Below are 22,553 nucleotides of genomic sequence, written 5' to 3' on the forward strand. Positions count from 1 at the left end.
ATAGGACTGGTTATGTGGTGACTTATAGGACTGGTTATGTGATGACTTATAGGACTGGTTATGTGGTGACTTATAGGACTGGTTATGTGGTGACTTATAGGATGGTTATGTGGTGACTTATAGGACTGGTTATGTGGTGACTTATAGGACTGGTTATGTGGTGACTTATAGGACTGGTTATGTGGTGACTTATAGGACTGGTTATGTGGTGACTTATAGGACTGGTTATGTGGTGACTTATAGGACTGGTTATGTGGTGACTTATAGGACTGGTTATGTGGTGACTTATAGGACTGGTTATGTGGTGACTTATAGGACTGGTTATGTGGTGACTTACAGGACTGGTTATGTGATGACTTATAGGACTGGTTATGTGGTGACTTATAGGACTGGTTATGTGGTGACTTATAGGACTGGTTATGTGGTGACATATAGGACTGGTTATGTGGTGACTTATAGGACTGGTTATGTGGTGACTTATAGGACTGGTTATGTGGTGACTTATAGGACTGGTTATGTGGTGACTTATAGGACTGGTTATGTGATGACTTATAGGACTGGTTATGTGGTGACTTATAGGACTGGTTATGTGGTGACTTATAGCACTGGTTATGTGATGACTTATAGGACTGGTTATGTGGTGACTTATAGGACTGGTTTATGTGGTGACTTATAGGACTGGTTATGTGGTGACTTATAGGACTGGTTATGTGGTGACTTATAGGACTGGTTATGTGGTGACTTATAGGACTGGTTATGTGATGACTTATAGGACTGGTTATGTGGTGACTTATATGACTGGTTATGTGATGACTTATAGGACTGGTTATGTGGTGACTTATAGGACTGGTTATGTGGTGACTTATAGGACTGGTTATGTGGTGACTTATAGGACTGGTTATGTGGTGACTTATAGGACTGGTTATGTGGTGACTTATAGGACTGGTTATGTGGTGACTTATAGGACTGGTTATGTGATGACTTATAGGACTGGTTATGTGGTGACTTATAGGACTGGTTATGTGGTGACTTATAGGACTGGTTATGTGGTGACTTATAGGACTGGTTATGTGGTGACTTATAGGACTGGTTATGTGGTGACATACAGGACTGGTTATGTGGTGACTTATAGGACTGGTTATGTGGTGACTTATAGGACTGGTTATGTGGTGACGTATAGGACTGGTTATGTGATGATTTATAGGACTGGTTATGTGGTGACTTATAGGACTGGTTATGTAATGACTTACAGGACTGGTTATGTAGTGACTTATATGACTGGTTATGTGGTGACTTATAGGACTGGTTATGTGGTGACTTATAGGACTGGTTATGTGATGACTTATAGGACTGGTTATGTGGTGACTTATAGGACTGGTTATGTGATGACTTATAGGACTGGTTATGTGGTGACTTATAGGACTGGTTATGTGGTGACTTACAAAACTGGTTATGTGGTGACTTATAGGACTGGTTATGTGGTGACTTATAGGACTGGTTATGTGGTGACTTATAGGACTGGTTATGTGGTGACTTATAGGACTGGTTATGTGGTGACTTATAGGACTGGTTATGTGGTGACTTATAGGACTGGTTATGTGGTGACTTATAGGACTGGTTATGTGATGACTTATAGGACTGGTTATGTGGTGACTTATAGGACTGGTTATGTGGTGACTTATAGGACTGGTTATGTGTGATTATAGGACTGGTTATGTGTGACTTATGGACGGTTATGGATGACTTATAGGACTGGTTATGTGGTGACTTATAGGACTGGTTATGTGGTGACTTATAGGACTGGTTATGTGGTGACTTATAGGACTGGTTATGTGGTGACTTATAGGACTGGTTATGTGGTGACTTATAGGACTGGTTATGTGGTGACTTATAGGACTGGTTATGTGGTGACTTATAGGACTGGTTATGTGGTGACTTATAGGACTGGTTATGTGGTGACTTATAGGACTGGTTATGTGGTGACTTATAGGACTGGTTATGTGGTGACTTATAGGACTGGTTATGTGGTGACTTACAGGACTGGTTATGTGGTGACTTATAGGACTGGTTATGTGGTGACTTATAGGACTGGTTATGTGATGACTTATAGGACTGGTTATGTGGTGACTTATAGGACTGGTTATGTGGTGACTTATAGGACTGGTTATGTGGTGACTTATAGGACTGGTTATGTGGTGACTTATAGGACTGGTTATGTGGTGACTTATAGGACTGGTTATGTGGTGACTTATAGGACTGGTTATGTGGTGACTTATAGGACTGGTTATGTGGTGACTTATAGGACTGGTTATGTGGTGACTTATAGGACTGGTTATGTGGTGACTTATAGGACTGGTTATGTGGTGACATATAGGACTGGTTATGTGGTGACTTATAGGACTGGTTATGTGGTGACTTATAGGACTGGTTATGTGGTGACTTATAGGACTGGTTATGTGGTGACTTATAGGACTGGTTATGTGGTGACTTATAGGACTGGTTATGTGATGACTTTATAGGACTGGTTATGTGGTGACTTATAGGACTGGTTATGTGGTGACTTATAGGACTGGTTATGTGGTGACTTATAGGACTGGTTATGTGGTGACTTATAGGAACTGGTTATGTGGTGACTTATAGGACTGGTTATGTGGTGACTTATAGGACTGGTTATGTGGTGACTTATAGGACTGGTTATGTGGTGACTTATAGGACTGGTTATGTGGTGACTTATAGGACTGGTTTATGTGGTGACTTATAGGACTGGTTATGTGGTGACTTATAGGACTGGTTATGTGGTGACTTATAGGACTGGTTATGTGGTGACTTATAGGACTGGTTATGTGGTGACTTATAGGACTGGTTATGTGGTGACTTATAGGACTGTTATGTGGTGACTTATAGGACTGGTTATGTGGTGACTTATAGGACTGGTTATGTGGTGACTTATAGGACTGGTTATGTGGTGACTTATAGGACTGGTTATGTGGTGACTTATAGGACTGGTTATGTGGTGACTTATAGGACTGGTTATGTGATGACTTATAGGACTGGTTATGTGGTGACTTATAGGACTGGTTATGTGGTGACTTATAGGACTGGTTATGTGGTGACTTATAGGACTGGTTATGTGGTGACTTATAGGACTGGTTATGTGGTGACTTATAGGACTGGTTATGTGGTGACTTATAGGACTGGTTATGTGGTGACTTATAGGACTGGTTATGTGATGACTTATAGGACTGGTTATGTGGTGACTTATAGGACTGGTTATGTGGTGACTTATAGGACTGGTTATGTGATGACTTATAGGACTGGTTATGTGATGACTTATAGGACTGGTTATGTGATGACTTATAGGACTGGTTATGTGGTGACTTATAGGACTGGTTATGTGGTGACTTATAGGACTGGTTATGTGATGACTTATAGGACTGGTTATGTGATGACTTATAGGACTGGTTATGTGGTGACTTATAGGACTGGTTATGTGATGACTTATAGGACTGGTTATGTGGTGACTTATAGGACTGGTTATGTGGTGACTTATAGGACTGGTTATGTGGTGACTTATAGGACTGGTTTATGTGGTGACTTATAGGACTGGTTATGTGGTGACTTATAGGACTGGTTATGTGGTGACTTATAGGACTGGTTATGTGGTGACTTATAGGACTGGTTATTATGTGGTGTTATGTAGTGACTTATAGGACTGGTTATGTGGTGACTTATAGGACTGGTTATGTGTGACTTATAGGACTGGTTATGTGGTGACTTATAGGACTGGTTATGTGGTGACTTATAGGACTGGTTATGTGGTGACTTATAGGACTGGTTATGTGGTGACTTATAGGACTGGTTATGTGGTGACTTATAGGACTGGTTATGTGGTGACTTATAGGACTGGTTATGTGGTGACTTATAGGACTGGTTATGTGGTGACTTATAGGACTGGTTATGTGGTGACTTATAGGACTGGTTATGTGGTGACTTATAGGACTGGTTATGTGGTGACTTATAGGACTGGTTATGTGGTGACTTATAGGACTGGTTATGTGGTGACTTATAGGACTGGTTATGTGGTGACTTATAGGACTGGTTATGTGGTGACTTATAGGACTGGTTATGTGGTGACTTATAGGACTGGTTATGTGGTGACTTATAGGACTGGTTATGTGGTGACTTATAGGACTGGTTATGTGGTGACTTATAGGACTGGTTATGTGGTGACTTATAGGACTGGTTATGTGGTGACTTATAGGACTGGTTATGTGGTGACTTATAGGACTGGTTATGTGGTGACTTATAGGACTGGTTATGTGGTGACTTATAGGACTGGTTTATGTGATGACTTATATAGGACTGGTTTTGTGGTGACTTATAGGACTGGTTATGTGGTGACTTATAGGACTGGTTATGTGGTGACTTATAGGACTGGTTATGTGGTGACTTATAGGACTGGTTATGTGGTGACTTATAGGACTGGTTATGTGGTGACTTATAGGACTGGTTATGTGGTGACTTATAGGACTGGTTATATGTGGTGACTTATAGGACTGGTTATGTGGTGACTTATAGGACTGGTTATGTGGTGACTTATAGGACTGGTTATGTGATGACTTATAGGACTGGTTATGTGGTGACTTATAGGACTGGTTATGTGGTGACTTATAGGACTGGTTATGTGGTGACTTATAGGACTGGTTATGTGGTGACTTATAGGACTGGTTATGTGGTGACTTATAGGACTGGTTATGTGGTGACTTATAGGACTGGTTATGTGGTGACTTATAGGACTGGTTATGTGATGACTTATAGGACTGGTTATGTGGTGACTTATAGGACTGGTTATGTGGTGACTTATAGGACTGGTTATGTGGTGACTTATAGGACTGGTTATGTGGTGACTTATAGGACTGGTTATGTGATGACTTATAGGACTGGTTTTGTGGTGACTTATAGCACTGGTTATGTGATGACTTACAGGACTGGTTATGTGGTGACTTATAGGACTGGTTATGTGGTGACTTATAGGACTGGTTATGTGGTGACTTATAGGACTGGTTATGTGGTGACTTATAGGACTGGTTATGTGGTGACTTATAGGACTGGTTATGTGATGACTTATAGGACTGGTTATGTGGTGACTTATAGGACTGGTTATGTAATGACTTACAGGACTGGTTATGTAGTGACTTATAGGACTGGTTATGTGGTGACTTATAGGACTGGTTATGTGGTGACTTATAGGACTGGTTATGTGGTGACTTATAGGACTGGTTATGTGGTGACTTATAGGACTGGTTATGTGGTGACTTATAGGACTGGTTATGTGGTGACTTATAGGACTGGTTATGTGGTGACTTACGGGACTGGTTATGTGGTGACTTACAGGACTGGTTATGTGGTGACTTATAGGACTGGTTATGTGGTGACTTATAGGACTGGTTATGTGATGACTTATAGGACTGGTTATGTGATGACTTATAGGACTGGTTTTGTGGTGACTTATAGGACTGGTTATGTGGTGACTTATAGGACTGGTTATGTGGTGACTTATAGGACTGGTTATGTGGTGACTTATAGGACTGGTTATGTGGTGACTTATAGGACTGGTTATGTGGTGACTTATAGGACTGGTTATGTGATGACTTATAGGACTGGTTATGTGGTGACTTATAGGACTGGTTATGTGGTGACTTATAGGACTGGTTATGTGGTGACTTATAGGACTGGTTATGTGGTGACTTATAGGACTGGTTATGTGGTGACTTAAAGGACTGGTTATGTGGTGACTTATAGGACTGGTTATGTGGTGACTTATAGGACTGGTTATGTGGTGACTTATAGGACTGGTTATGTGGTGACTTATAGGACTGGTTATGTGGTGACTTATAGGACTGGTTATGTGGTGACTTATAGGACTGGTTATGTGGTGACTTATAGGACTGGTTATGTGGTGACTTATAGGACTGGTTATGTGGTGACTTATAGGACTGGTTATGTGGTGACTTACAGGACTGGTTATGTGGTGACTTATAGGACTGGTTATGTGGTGACTTATAGGACTGGTTATGTGATGACTTATAGGACTGGTTATGTGGTGACTTATAGGACTGGTTATGTGGTGACTTATAGGACTGGTTATGTGATGACTTACAGGACTGGTTATGTGGTGACTTATAGGACTGGTTATGTGGTGACTTATAGGACTGGTTATGTGGTGACTTATAGGACTGGTTATGTGATGACTTATAGGACTGGTTATGTGATGACTTATAGGACTGGTTATGTGGTGACTTATAGGACTGGTTATGTGGTGACTTATAGGACTGGTTATGTGGTGACTTATAGGACTGGTTATGTGGTGACTTATAGGACTGGTTATGTGGTGACTTATAGGACTGGTTATGTGGTGACTTATATAGGACTGGTTATGTGGTGACTTATAGGACTGGTTATGTGGTGACTTATAGGACTGGTTATGTGGTGACTTATAGGACTGGTTTATGTGGTGACTTATAGGACTGGTTATGTGGTGACTTACAGGACTGGTTATGTGGTGACTTATAGGACTGGTTATGTGGTGACTTATAGGACTGGTTATGTGGTGACTTATAGGACTGGTTATGTGGTGACTTATAGGACTGGTTATGTGGTGACTTACAGGACTGGTTATGTGGTGACTTATAGGACTGGTTATGTGGTGACTTATAGGACTGGTTATGTGGTGACTTATAGGACTGGTTATGTGGTGACTTATAGGACTGGTTATGTGGTGACTTATAGGACTGGTTATGTGGTGACTTATAGGACTGGTTATGTGGTGACTTACAGGACTGGTTATGTGGTGACTTATAGGACTGGTTTTGTGGTGACTTATAGCACTGGTTATGTGGTGACTTACAGGACTGGTTATGTGGTGACTTATAGGACTGGTTATGTGGTGACTTATAGGACTGGTTATGTGGTGACTTATAGGACTGGTTATGTGATGACTTATAGGACTGGTTATGTGGTGACTTATAGGACTGGTTATGTGATGACTTACAGGACTGGTTATGTGGTGACTTATAGGACTGGTTATGTGGTGACTTATAGGACTGGTTATGTGGTGACTTATAGGACTGGTTATGTGGTGACTTATAAGACTGGTTATGTGGTGACTTACAGGACTGGTTATGTGATGACTTATAGGACTGGTTTTGTGGTGACTTATAGCACTGGTTATGTGGTGACTTATAGGACTGGTTATGTGGTGACTTATAGGACTGGTTTATGTGGTGACTTATAGGACTGGTTATGTGGTGACTTACATAGGACTGGTTATGTGGGTGACTTATAGGACTGGTTATGTGGTGACTTATAGGACTGGTTATGTGTGACTTATAGGACTGGTTTATGTGGTGACTTATAGGACTGGTTATGTGGTGACTTATAGGACTGGTTATGTGGTGACTTATAGGACTGGTTTTGTGGTGACTTATAGCACTGGTTATGTGGTGACTTACAAAACTGGTTATGTGATGACTTATAGGACTGGTTTTGTGGTGACTTATAGCACTGGTTATGTGATGACTTACAGGACTGTTTATGTGGTGACTTATAGGACTGGTTATGTGGTGACTTATAGGACTGGTTATGTGGTGACTTATAGGACTGGTTATGTGATGACTTATAGGACTGGTTATGTGGTGACTTATAGGACTGGTTATGTGATGACTTATAGGACTGGTTATGTGGTGACTTATAGGACTGGTTATGTGGTGACTTATAGGACTGGTTATGTGGTGACTTATAGGACTGGTTATGTGGTGACTTATAGGACTGGTTATGTGGTGACTTATAGGACTGGTTATGTGGTGACTTATAGGACTGGTTAATGTGATGAGCCTATAGGACTGGTTATGTGGATGACTTATAGGACTGGTTTATGTGGTGACTTATAGGACTGGTTATGTGGTGACTTATAGGACTGGTTATGTGGTGACTTATAGGACTGGTTATGTGGTGACTTATAGGACTGGTTATGTGGTGACTTATAGGACTGGTTATGTGGTGACTTATAGGACTGGTTATGTGGTGACTTATAGGACTGGTTATGTGGTGACTTATAGGACTGGTTATGTGGTGACTTATAGGACTGGTTATGTGATGACTTATAGGACTGGTTATGTGGTGACTTATAGGACTGGTTATGTGATGACTTACAGGACTGGTTATGTGGTGACTTATAGGACTGGTTATGTGGTGACTTATAGGACTGGTTATGTGGTGACTTATAGGACTGGTTATGTGGTGACTTATAGGACTGGTTATGTGGTGAATTATAGGACTGGTTATGTGGTGACTTATAGGACTGGTTATGTGATGACTTACAGGACTGTTTATGTGGTGACTTATAGGACTGGTTATGTGGTGACTTATAGGACTGGTTATGTGGTGACTTATAGGACTGGTTATGTGGTGACTTATAGGACTGGTTATGTGGTGACTTATAGGACTGGTTATGTGGTGACTTATAGGACTGGTTATGTGGTGACTTATAGGACTGGTTATGTGGTGACTTATAGGACTGGTTATGTGGTGACTTATAGGACTGGTTATGTGGTGACTTATAGGACTGGTTATGTGGTGACTTATAGGACTGGTTATGTGGTGACTTATAGGACTGGTTATGTGGTGACTTACAGGACTGGTTATGTGATGACTTATAGGACTGGTTATGTGATGACTTATAGGACTGGTTATGTGGTGACTTATAGGACTGGTTATGTGGTGACTTATAGTGACTGGTTATGTGATGTGACTTATAGGACTGGTTATGTGGTGACTTATAGGACTGGTTATGTGGTGACTTATAGGACTGGTTATGTGGTGACTAACAAGACTGGTTATGTGGTGACTTACAGGACTGGTTATGTGATGATTTATAGGACTGGTTTTGTGGTGACTTATAGCACTGGTTATGTGGTAACTTACAAAACTGGTTATGTGGTGACTTATAGGACTGGTTTTGTGGTGACTTATAGCACTGGTTATGTGGTGACTTACAAAACTGGTTATGTGATGACTTATAGGACTGGTTTTGTGGTGACTTATAGGACTGGTTATGTGGTGACTTATAGGACTGGTTATGTGGTGACTTATAGGACTGGTTATGTGGTGACTTATAGGACTGGTTATGTGGTGACTTATAGGACTGGTTATGTGGTGACTTATAGGACTGGTTATGTGGTGACTTATAGGACTGGTTATTGTGGTGACTTATAGGACTGGTTATGTGGTGACTTATAGGACTGGTTATGTGGTGACTTATAGGACTGGTTATGTGATGACTTATAGGACTGGTTATGTGGTGACTTACAGGACTGGTTATGTGATGATTTACAGGACTGTTTATGTGGTGACTTATAGGACTGGTTATGTGGTGACTTATAGGACTGGTTATGTGGTGACTTATAGGACTGCTTATGTGGTGACATATAGGACTGGTTATGTGGTGACTTACTTACAGGACTGGTTATGTGGTGACGTTATAGGACTGGTTATGTGGTGACTTATAGGACTGGTTATGTGGTGACATATAGGACTGGTTATGTGGTGACTTACAGGACTGGTTATGTGATGATTTATAGGACTGGTTATGTGGTGACTTATAGGACTGGTTATGTGGTGACTTTATGGTGACTTATAGGACTGGTTATGTGGTGACTAAAGGACTGGTTTTGTGGTGACTTATAGGACTGGTTATGTGGTGACTTATAGGACTGGTTATGTGGTGACTTATGGGACTGGTTATGTGGTGACTTATAGGACTGGTTATGTGGTGACTTATTAGGACTGGTTATGTGATGACTTATAGGACTGGTTATGTGGTGACTTATAGGACTGGTTATGTGGTGACTTATAGGACTGGTTATGTGGTGACTTAACAGACTGGTTATGTTGTGACTTATAGGACTGGTTATGTGGTGACTTATAGGACTGGTTATGTTGATGACTTATAGGACTGGTTATGTGGTGACTTATAGGACTGGTTATGTGGTGACTTATAGGACTGGTTATGTGGTGACTTAAAGGACTGGTTATGTGGTGACTTATAGGACTGGTTATGTGATGACTTATAGGACTGGTTATGTGATGACTTATAGGACTGGTTATGTGGTGACACTTATAGGACTGGTTATGTGGTGACTTATAGGACTGGTTATGTGATGACTTATAGGACTGGTTATGTGGTGACTTTATAGGACTGGTTATGTGGTGATTTACAGGACTGGTTATGTGGTGACTTATAGGACTGGTTATGTGGTGACTTATAGGACTGGTTATGTGGTGACTTATAGGACTGGTTATGTGGTGACTTATAGGACTGGTTATGTGGTGACTTACAGGACTGGTTATGTGATGACTTATAGGACTGGTTATGTGGTGACTTATAGGACTGGTTATGTGGTGACTTACAGGACTGGTTATGTGGTGACTTATAGGACTGCTTATGTGGTGTGGTGACTAACAAGACTGGTTATGTGGTGACTTACAGGACTGGTTATGTGATGATTTATAGGACTGGTTTTGTGGTGACTTATAGCACTGGTTATGTGGTGACTTACAAAACTGGTTATGTGATGACTTATAGGACTGGTTTTGTGGTGACTTATAGCACTGGTTATGTGATGACTTACAGGACTGGTTATGTGGTGACTTATAGGACTGGTTATGTGGTGACTTATAGGACTGGTTATGGACTTATAGGACTGGTTTATGTGGTGACTTAGGGACTGGTTATGTGGTGACTTAATAGGACTGGTTATGTGGTGACTTATAGACTATAGGACTGGTTATGTGTGACTTATAGGACTGGTTTTGTGGTGACTTATAGGACTGGTTATTGTGGTGACTTATAGGACTGGTTTATGTGGTGACTTATAGGACTGGTTATGTGGTGACTTATAGGACTGGTTTATTGTGGTGACTTATAGGACTGGTTATGTGATGACTTACAGGGACTGTTTATGTGGGTGACTTATATAATGACTGGTTATGTGATGACTTACAAAGGACTGGTTATGTGGTGACTTATAGGACTGGTTATGTGGTGACTTATAGGACTGGGTTATGTGGTGACTTATAGGACTGGTTGGTGACTTATAGCACTGGTTATGTGGTGACTTTAGGCAAACTGGTTATGTGTGTGTGACTTTAGTTGGACTTGTATTTGTGATGACTTATAGCGACTGGTTTTATTTGGTGACTTACAATGACTGGTATTGTGATGACTTAATAGGACTGGTTATGTGGTGACTTATAGGCCTGGTTATCGTGATGTTTTACAGGACTGTTTTTGTGGTGACTTATGAGCACTGGTTATTATAGGTGAACTTACAAAACTCGCTATATGTGTGACTTATAGGACTGGTATGTGGTGACTTACAGACAGGTTTTGGGAATGACTTAATAGCACTGTGTTATGTGGTGACTACATAGGACTAGGTTTCTGCTGATGACTTATAGGGACTGGTTTTTGTGTTGACATATATCAACTGGTTATGTGATGAACATACAGGACTGTTATTTGTGATGATATATAGCATTGTTTTGTGTGACTTTATAGCACTGGTTATGTGGAAACATACAAAACAGCTAAAGTGGTGACATATAGGAACTGGTTATGTGGGTTGACTTACAGAGACTGTTGTATGTGATGACATTACAAGGACTGGTTTATGTATACTTAACATGACTAGGACAGTGTAAATGAACTTATAGTTACTGGTACTTTAGGACTTATACAGGACTAAGTAGGGTGTGAACTTATAAAGGACTGGTATTTAAGAGGAGAACAAAAATCACAGGTTAGTGTGACTTAAAGACAAACAGTTTACTGTGATACTTAGAGGACTGACAAAATAGTGACCATGTAGGACTGGTATGTGAAGACTTAAAAGACTGGTTACATAGGAGACTTATATGACTGGTTATATGAGTGACATAACAAAACTGATTATGTGATTAATAACCGCGACTGTTTAAAAGGGGGGGGGGTGTGGTAGTGGGGACCGGCAGTGGGGGGGAATAGGAAATGACTGGTTAAAGGACATGGACTCTTATATGACTGGATTATGTGGTGATTAATAGAACTTTTGTATATGTTGAAGACTCTAATAGTGAACTGGTTATGTAATTGGTGACTTATATAAAGTGTACTTGCTTATTCGGTGAACATATATGCACTTGTTAATGAGTGTGATATACAGGGTACCATGGTTATGTGGGTGACTTATACGTACTGACAAGATGTGGACACTACAGGACTGGTTAATGTGGTGACTTATAGACTGGTTATGTGATGACTTACAAGGACTGATGGTAATTGTGGTGACTTACATAGCACTGGTTATACAGACTTATGTGGACACTGGTTACAGGTGAACTGATAAACTGGTTATGTGTGACTTACTGACTCAGTTATGTTGACTTATACAGGAACTGAACAAGTGGTGACTTATAGGACTGGTTATTGTGACACTTACAGGAAACTGAACACTGATATAAAGGTTTATGTGGAACTTTACAACTATAGGAACAGGTTATTGTTATACTTGATCACTGACATGTGGTGACTTACAGGAACTGATTATGTGTTGACTACGGACTGGTTTATGTGGTGACTTACAGGAACTGAACTAGGACTGATTATTGTAACTGGTGATACAGACTGGTTATGTGGTGACATAGGACTGGTTACAGGAAACTGGACTTACAGGTGACTTATAGGACTGGTTATACGTGACTGACTTATAGGACTGGTTATTGTATAATTGACTTATAGGACTGGTTATGAACTTACAGGACTGATTTTATACGTGACTGACAAGGTTACTTACAGGAACTGATTATGTGGTGACTTATACGGGACTGGTTTTATGTGGTGACTTACAGGAACTGAACTTACAACTGGTTATGTGATGACTTATAGTACTGGTAATGACTTACAGGAACTGATAACATGGTTATGTGTGACTTAAAAACTGGTAAGTGATGGACTTATAGGACTGATAAATTCGACTTACATACTGAGGACTGGTTATGTGATAAAGGTTATTTACAGGGACTGATTATGGATGACCCCGATTATACTGTAAGTTGACTTACAGGACTGGTTATGTGGTGACTTAAAGGACAGGTTATGTGGTGACTTATAGGACTGGTTACTTCAGACTAACATGTGTGTGACTTATAGGAACTGAAACACATGTGGTGACTTATAGGAAAGCTGGTTATACAGTAACTGACAGGACACCCCAGGGAGACTGATAAACTGGTTACTTACTGACAATTAACACACTGGTTATGTGATAATTGGTATTACGTTGACAAGTGGACACACAGGACTGATTAGTGATGACGTACTTGGACAGGTTACTGTGCAGGAACTTATAGGACTGGTTATATGTGCTGAACCCAGGACACTACAGGAACTGAATTTAAACTGGTTTGTGATGACTTATGGACACCCACAGAACTGATAAATGGTTATGTACTGACTTAAAGGACACTTGAACTGATGTGGGACTTATACGACTGACATGTGGTGACTTACAGGAACTGATTATGTGGTTTATACGATACTGACTGTGGACTTACAGGAACTGTGAACACTTATAGATACTGTTATGTGGTGACTTATGGACTGGAAAATGTTATACTGACTTACAGGACTGGTTATGTACACCTGACTTATACACTGACAGATACAGTAAGACACTGACTTACAGGAACTGACAGTAAAGGTGGTTACACCCTGATACACTGGTTATGTGGTGACTTACAGGAACTGGTTACACCCACAGTGGTTTTGACAGTGGACACTACAGGAACTGAACAAATGGTTATTATACGGACTGACTGAGAGTCATTTGGAACACATTATGTGATAACTGTATAGAACTGGTTTGGGACGTACTGACAATGTTGGTGACCCGATACATAGTGATGACTTATAGGAACTGTTTACGTGGTGACAGAACTGGTTACAGAACTGACTTACAGGACTGGTTTCAGTGGTGACTTATAGGAGTACTGGAGTTATGTTGTAACACTACAGGAACTGAACACACCCTGGTTACAGTGGATTACAGAACTGGTTAAGACTTACAGGACTGATTATGATGGTGACTTATAGAGATACAGTGACAGACTTACAGGAACTGATACACTGTTAGTGGTGACTTACATACTGTAAACAGGTGACTTATAAGACTGGACACACAAGTTACTGAACTGACAGGAACTGAGTGACACTGGACTTGTTCCCCGAGGATTCTATAGTAAGTTATACTTACAGGAACTGGTTATGTGGTGACTTATACGATGGTATTGTGTTACAGGAACTGAACTAACCCTTACAGTAACGTACTTACAGGACTGAACATGGATACAGGTTATGTGGTGACTTATAGGACTGGTTATAACGTGAACAATAGGACAGATAAAGTGTTGACTTACTGGAACTGAACACTACCCCACTGATTAAGTTATACGTACTAGACAAGGACACTTACCAGGAACTGATAACAGTTATGACTTACTTACTGGTTATGTGGTGACACTATAGGAACTGATAAATGTTATACAGGAACTGACAACACTACAGGAACTGATTAAATGTTATACGGGACTGACAGGGGTGACACTTAGGACTGATAAAGGTATACGTACTGACAAGTTGACACTTACAGGAACTGAACACATAGGAGGTTATGTGGTGACTGGTACACAGAACTTATAGGACGCTTACAATAGGACTGTAATGTGACTTAAGGACTGGTTATGTGACTGACATATACTTACAGGAACTGATAAAGACTTATAGGTACTGAGTAAGTTGAGATTATAGGCACTGGTTATGTGAACTGAAACAACAGGACTGGTTACTTACAGCACTTATCAGGACTGACATGTAAGTGACTTACAGGAGATACACACCCCATATACAGACTGACTTATGACTTACAGGAACTGATAAAGTTACACGTACTGAACCCCATGACTACAGGACTGGTTATGTAGTGACTGACTTACCGTAAGTTTACAAGGGTGACTTATAGGCACTGGAATGTGATGACTTAAGGATAAGACTTAACATAAACTGGTTATTATGAACACGCCTGGTTTTGTTCGACTTATAGCAAGGTTAATTGGTGACTTACAGAACTGACACATGTGGATGACTTAATAGAACTTAAAGACTTATAGCACTGGTATACCACTGACAGGACCTTAACTGATTATGGGGTGACTTATACTGGATACTGACATTCAACAGTAAGTTGGACTTACATGAACTGAACACACACCGTACTGTAAAAGTGACACTACAGGAACTGTAAAGCGATTATATACCAGTGACTTACAGCGAACTGATCACATGTGAAGACTTACAGAACTGGTAAAATGTTGACTTATACACTGGAATACACCGTGAAACACAGGACTGATAAAGTGTAACTTTCAGACTGACAATGTGGGCACTTACAGGAGACTGAACATAGGACTGGTTATGTGGTTGACTTACAGGAACTGTCAGAGTGGTGACTTACAGAACTGACACACATTTGACTGGTTATGTGATGATTACTAACTTTGTAACTTGACTTACAGGAACTGAACACACTTACCCAGGTTATACAGTGGTGACTTACAAATGAGATATGACCCCATACAGTTAGTACTACAGGAACTGTCACACCCCAGATACTGTTATGTGATGACTTACAGGAACTGAAACACACACATAGATTCAGTAGACTGAGTTGACTTACAGGAACTGAAAATGTTATACCCCAGGTACCTGAAGGTGACTTACAGAACTGTTAAGTGATGACTTATACTTATAGGACTGGTGGGGTGACATACAGGAACTGATAGGTTAACTCCAGGAACTGATACAGACTGAATGAAGTAGGTTATTACTTACAGGAACTGGGACACTTACAGGAATGATATGTGGGTGATTTATAGGATACAAGGAACGATAAAGTACTGACTGACTGAACAACTGGTTATACCGGATACTGTACAGGGGACTTATGGAACTTAACACACCCCATGTATAACAGTTGTTTCACTTGACTCTTTGTTGACATGGTGGACAGTAAGTCGACTTAACAGGACACCTCAAACTTCAGTGGTGAATTTGACTACAGGGAAATGTGAACTTACAAGATACAGTAACGTTGGTTACAAGGAACTGACACTGGTTATCTGGACTTATACAGTTATGTGGTGACTTACAGGAACTGAACACAACACCCAGATACAGAAGCTGAAGTGTTGACTTAACTGGTTAGGGTTCTTGATAAACATACTGAACCCTTACAGTAAGTTGACTTACAGGAATGATAATGGTGTATACGTACTGGCAGTGGTGACTTACAGGAAGATACTTTACTCTAGCACGTACTGACAGATTATTACAGTCAATGTGAGTGACTTTAAAACTGTTTATGGTGACAGATAGGGGGAACTGACAGTTATGGAACCGGAAAAGTGAATCAACGATTATGCAGGTTGACTTACAGGAAATGTGATGAACCCCAGATAGGAGGTATATGTGATGACTTATACAAGACTGGTTATAACATATGACTGGTTATGTTGGTGTACTTATACTGTAAGACTTACAGGACTGGTTATGTGAAGAACTTATAGGAAGCTGGTTTATGTGCTGACTTATAGGAATGTAAGTTTGACTTACAGGAACTGGTACACAGATGACTATTGTGATGAACTAGTTGCTGACTTACAGGAACTGATCACACCAGATACAGTGAGGTTACTTACTGGTTATGGTGGTGACTTATAGGACTGGTTTGTGGTGGATGAACCCATAACACAGTAAGGAACAGGATGTTGTACAACAAACAGGTTACAGGGAACTGAACTACAGTTATGAACGTCTACCGTAGGAACTTACAGACTGGTTACACGTGATGACTTATGGACAGGTTATGTGAAGTGATTGACTTATAGGAACTGATAAAACTGCTTACAGTAAGTTGACTTACAGGAACTGGTACAAGTTAGCTGACACACCCTGGTTGATTATACAGTTTATGTTGACTTACAGGACTGGTTATGTGGTGAACTGAGCACTGGTCCCAGATACGTTGACTTACAGGGGTTACTGAGTTAACAACATAAGTTACAGTGTGGAGACTTACAGGAACACACCCCAATACAGTAACTTACAGGAGGTTGACTTACAGGAACATGTGGTTGACTTATAGGACTGATTTTCACATGTGATGAACACTTGACTTACAGGAACTGAACACACCCCAGATACAGTAAAACTTTGACTTACAGATGAACTGAAACACACACAGTAAGTTGACTTACAGGAACTGACTTTCACACCCCAGATACAGTAAAGTTGACTTTACAGGAACTGAAACACACCCCAGATACAGTAAGTTGACTTACAGGAACTGAACACACCCCAGATACAGTAAGTTGTACAGGGAACTGACTTGACTTACAGGAACTGAACACACCCCAGATACAGTAAGTTGACTTACAGGAACTGAACACACCCCAGATACAGTAAGTTGACTTACAGGAACTGAACACACCCCAGATACAGTAAGTTGACTTACAGGAACTGAACACACCCAGATACAGTAAGTTACTTACAGAACTGACACCCCAGATACAGTTGACTTACAGGAACTGAACACACACCGGATACAGATACAGCTGACTTACAGGAACTGAACACACCCCAGATACAGTAAGTTGACTTACAGGAACTGAACACACCCCAGATACAGTAAGTTGACTTACAGGAACTGATCACACCCCAGATACAGTAAGTTGACTTACAGGAACTGAACACACCCCAGATACAGTAAGTTGACTTACAGGCACTGAACACACCCCAGATACAGTAAGTTGACTTACAGGAACTGATCACACCCCAGATACAGTAAGCTGACTTACAGGAGCTGATCACACCCCAGATATCAGTGAGTTGACTTACAGGAACTGAACACACCCCAGATACAGTAAGTTGACTTACAGGAACTGAACACACCCCAGATACAGTAAGTTGACTTACAGGAACTGATCACACCCCAGATACAGTGAGTTGACTTACAGGAACTGAACACACCCCAGATACAGTAAGTTGACTTACAGGAACTGAACACACCCCAGATACAGTAAGTTGACTTACAGGAACTGAACACACCCCAGATACAGTAAGTTGACTTACAGGAACTGAATCACACCCAGATACAGTAAGTTGACTTACAGGAACTGAACACACCCCAGATACAGTAAGTTGACTTACAGGAACTGAACACACCCCAGATACAGTAAACTTTGACTTACACCCCAGAACTGTAAGTTACTTACAGGAACTGAACACCCCAGATACAGTAAGTTGACTTACAGGAACTGAACACACCCCAGATACAGTAAGTTGACTTACAGGAACTGAACACACCCCAGATACAGTAAGTTGACTTACAGGAACTGAACACACCCCAGATACAGTAAGTTGACTTACAGGAACTGAACACACCCCAGATACAGTAAGTTGACTTACAGGAACTGAACACACCCCAGATACAGTAAGTTGACTTACAGGAACTGAAACACACCCCAGATACAGTAAGTTGACTTACAGGAACTGAACACACCCCAGATACAGTAAGTTGACTTACAGGAACTGAACACACCCCAGATACACGTAAGTTGACTTACAGGAACTGAACACACCCCAGATACAGTAAATTGACTTACAGGAACTGAACACACCCCAGATACAGTAAGTTGACTTACAGGAACTGAACACACCCCAGATACAGTAAGTTGACTTACAGGAACTGAACACACCCCAGATACAGTAAGTTGACTTACAGGAACTGATCACACCCCAGATACAGTAAGTTGACTTACAGGAACTGAACACACCCCAGATACAGTAAGTTGACTTACAGGAACTGAACACACCCCAGATACAGTAAGTTGACTTACAGGAACTGAACACACCCCAGATACAGTAAGTTGACTTACAGGAACTGAACACACCCCAGATACAGTAAGTTGACTTACAGGAACTGAACACACCCCAGATACAGTAAGTTGACTTACAGGAACTGAACACACCCCAGATACAGTGAGTTGACTTACAGGAACTGAACACACCCCAGATACAGTAAGTTGACTTACAGGAACTGAACACACCCCAGATACAGTAAGTTGACTTACAGGAACTGAACACACCCCAGATACAGTAAGTTGACTTACAGGAACTGAACACACCCCAGATACAGTAAGTTGACTTACAGGAACTGAACACACCCCAGATACAGTAAATTGACTTACAGGAACTGAACACACCCCAGATACAGTAAGTTGACTTACAGGAACTGAACACATCCCAGATACAGTAAGTTGACTTACAGGAACTGAACACACCCCAGATACAGTAAGTTGACTTACAGGAACTGAACACACCCCAGATACAGTAAGTTGACTTACACTGAACTGATCACACCCCAGATACAGATACCGTAAGTTGACTTACAGGAACTGAACACACCCCAGATACAGTAAGTTGACTTACAGGAACTGAACACACCCCAGATACAGTAAGTTGACTTACAGGAACTGAACACACCCCAGATACAGTAAGTTGACTTACAGGAACTGAACACACCCCAGATACAGTAAGTTGACTTACAGGAACTGAACACACCCCAGATACAGTAAGTTGACTTACAGGAACTGAACACACCCCAGATACAGTAAGTTGACTTACAGGAACTGAACACACCCCAGATACAGTAAGTTGACTTACAGGAACTGAACACACCCCAGATACAGTAAGTTGACTTACAGGAACTGAACACACCCCAGATACAGTAAGTTGACTTACAGGAACTGAACACACCCCAGATACAGTAAGTTGACTTACAGGAACTGAACACACCCCAGATACAGTAAGTTGACTTACAGGAACTGAACACACCCCAGATACAGTAAGCTGACTTACAGGAACTGAACACACCCCAGATACAGTAAGTTGACTTACAGGAACTGAACACACCCCAGATACAGTAAGTTGACTTACAGGAACTGAACACACCCCAGATACAGTAAGTTGACTTACAGGAACTGAACACACCCCAGATACAGTAAGTTGACTTACAGGAACTGAACACACCCCAGATACAGTAAGTTGACTTACAGGAACTGAACACACCACCCCAGATACAGTAAGTTGACTTACAGGAACTGAACACACCCCAGATACCCAGGAACTGAACACCCAGATACAGTAAGTTGACTTACAGGAACTGAACACACCCCAGATACAGTAAGTTGACTTACAGGAACTGAACACACCCCAGATACAGTAAGTTGACTTACAGGAACTGATCACACCCCAGATACAGTAAGTTGACTTACAGGAACTGAACACACCCCAGATACAGTAAGTTGACTTACAGGAACTGAACACACCCCAGATACAGTAAGTTGACTTACAGGAACTGAACACACCCCAGATACAGTAAATTGACTTACAGGAACTGAACACACCCCAGATACAGTAAGTTGACTTACAGGAACTGAACACACCCCAGATACAGTAAGTTGACTTACAGGAACTGAACACACCCCAGATACAGTAAGTTGACTTAAGGACTGAGATACAGTTGAACTGAACACACCCCAGATACAGTAAGTTGACTTACAGGAACTGAACACACCCCAGATACAGTAAGTTGACTTACAGGAACTGAACACACCCCAGATACAGTAAGTTGACTTACAGGAACTGAACACACCCCAGATACAGTAAGTTGACTTACAGGAACTGAACACCCCAGATACAGTAAGTTGACTTACAGGAACTGAACACACCCCAGATACAGTAAGTTGACTTACAGGAACTGAACACACCCCAGATACAGTAAGTTGACTTACAGGAACTGAACACACCCCAGATACAGTAAGTTGACTTACAGGAACTGAACACACCCCAGATACAGTAAGTTGACTTACAGGAACTGAACACACCCCAGATACAGTAAGTTGACTTACAGGAACTGAACACACCCCAGATACAGTAAGTTGACTTACAGGAACTGAACACACCCCAGATACAGTAAGTTGACTTACAGGAACTGAACACACCCCAGATACAGTAAGTTGACTTACAGGAACTGAACACACCCCAGATACAGTAAGTTGACTTACAGGAACTGAACACACCCCAGATACAGTAAGTTGACTTACAGGAACTGAACACACCCCAGATACAGTAAGTTGACTTACAGGAACTGAACACACCCCAGATACAGTAAGTTGACTTACAGGAACTGATAACACCCCAGATACAGTAAGTTGACTTACAGGAACTGAACACACCCCAGATACAGTAAGTTGACTTACAGGCACTGAACACCCCAGATACAGTAAGTTGACTTACAGGAACTGAAACACACCCCAGATACAGTAAGTTGACTTACAGGAACTGAACACACCCCAGATACAGTAAGTTGACTTACAGGAACTGAACACACCCCAGATACAGTAAGTTGACTTACAGGAACTGAACACACCCCAGATACAGTAAGTTGACTTACAGGAACTGAACACACCCCAGATACAGTAAGTTGACTTACAGGAACTGAACACACCCCAGATACAGTAAGTTGACTTACAGGAATGAACCCCAGAACAGTAGTTGACTTACAGAACTGAAACACCCAGATACAGTAAGTTGACTTACAGGAACTGAACACACCCCAGATACAGTAAGTTGACTTACAGGAACTGAACACACCCCAGATACAGTAAATTGACTTACAGGAACTGAACACACCCCAGATACAGTAAGTTGCCTTACAGGAACTGAACACCCCAGATACCGTAAGTTAACTTACAAGAACTGAACACACCCCAGATACAGTAAGTTGACTTACAGGAACTGAACACACCCCAGATACAGTAAGTTGACTTACAGGAACTGAACACACCCCAGATACAGTAAGTTGACTTTGACTTACAGTAGAACTGAACACACCCCAGATACAGTAAGTTGACTTACAGGAACTGAACACACCCCAGATACAGTAAGTTGACTTACAGGAACTGAACACACCCCAGATACAGTAAGTTGACTTACAGGAACTGAACACACCCCAGATACAGTAAGTTGACTTACAGAACTGAACACACACCCCAGATACAGTAAGTTGACTTACAGGAACTGAACACACCCCAGATACAGTAAGTTGACTTACAGGAACTGAACACACCCCAGATACAGTAAGTTGACTTACAGGAACTGAACACACCCCAGATACAGTAAGTTGACTTACAGGAACTGAACACACCCCAGATACAGTAAGTTGACTTACAGGAACTGAACACACCCCAGATACAGTAAGTTGACTTACAGGAACTGATCACACCCCAGATACAGTAAGTTGACTTACAGGAACTGATAACACCCCAGATACAGTAAGTTG

At 41.2% G+C, this 22,553-nt stretch overlaps 1 protein-coding gene across 1 annotated transcript in view; it reads right to left on the reverse strand.

Moving 5' to 3' along the window:
- The window catches only part of LOC138326159 (palmitoyl-protein thioesterase 1-like), a 44,941-nt gene that overhangs the window by 19,775 nt on the left and 2,613 nt on the right, over positions 1-22,553 (reverse strand). The gene's annotated exons all lie outside the window — the stretch shown is intronic.

Source organism: Argopecten irradians, chromosome 6 (assembly GCF_041381155.1).
Source record: "Argopecten irradians isolate NY chromosome 6, Ai_NY, whole genome shotgun sequence".
In the NCBI taxonomy this organism is placed as follows: Eukaryota; Metazoa; Mollusca; class Bivalvia; order Pectinida; family Pectinidae; genus Argopecten; species Argopecten irradians.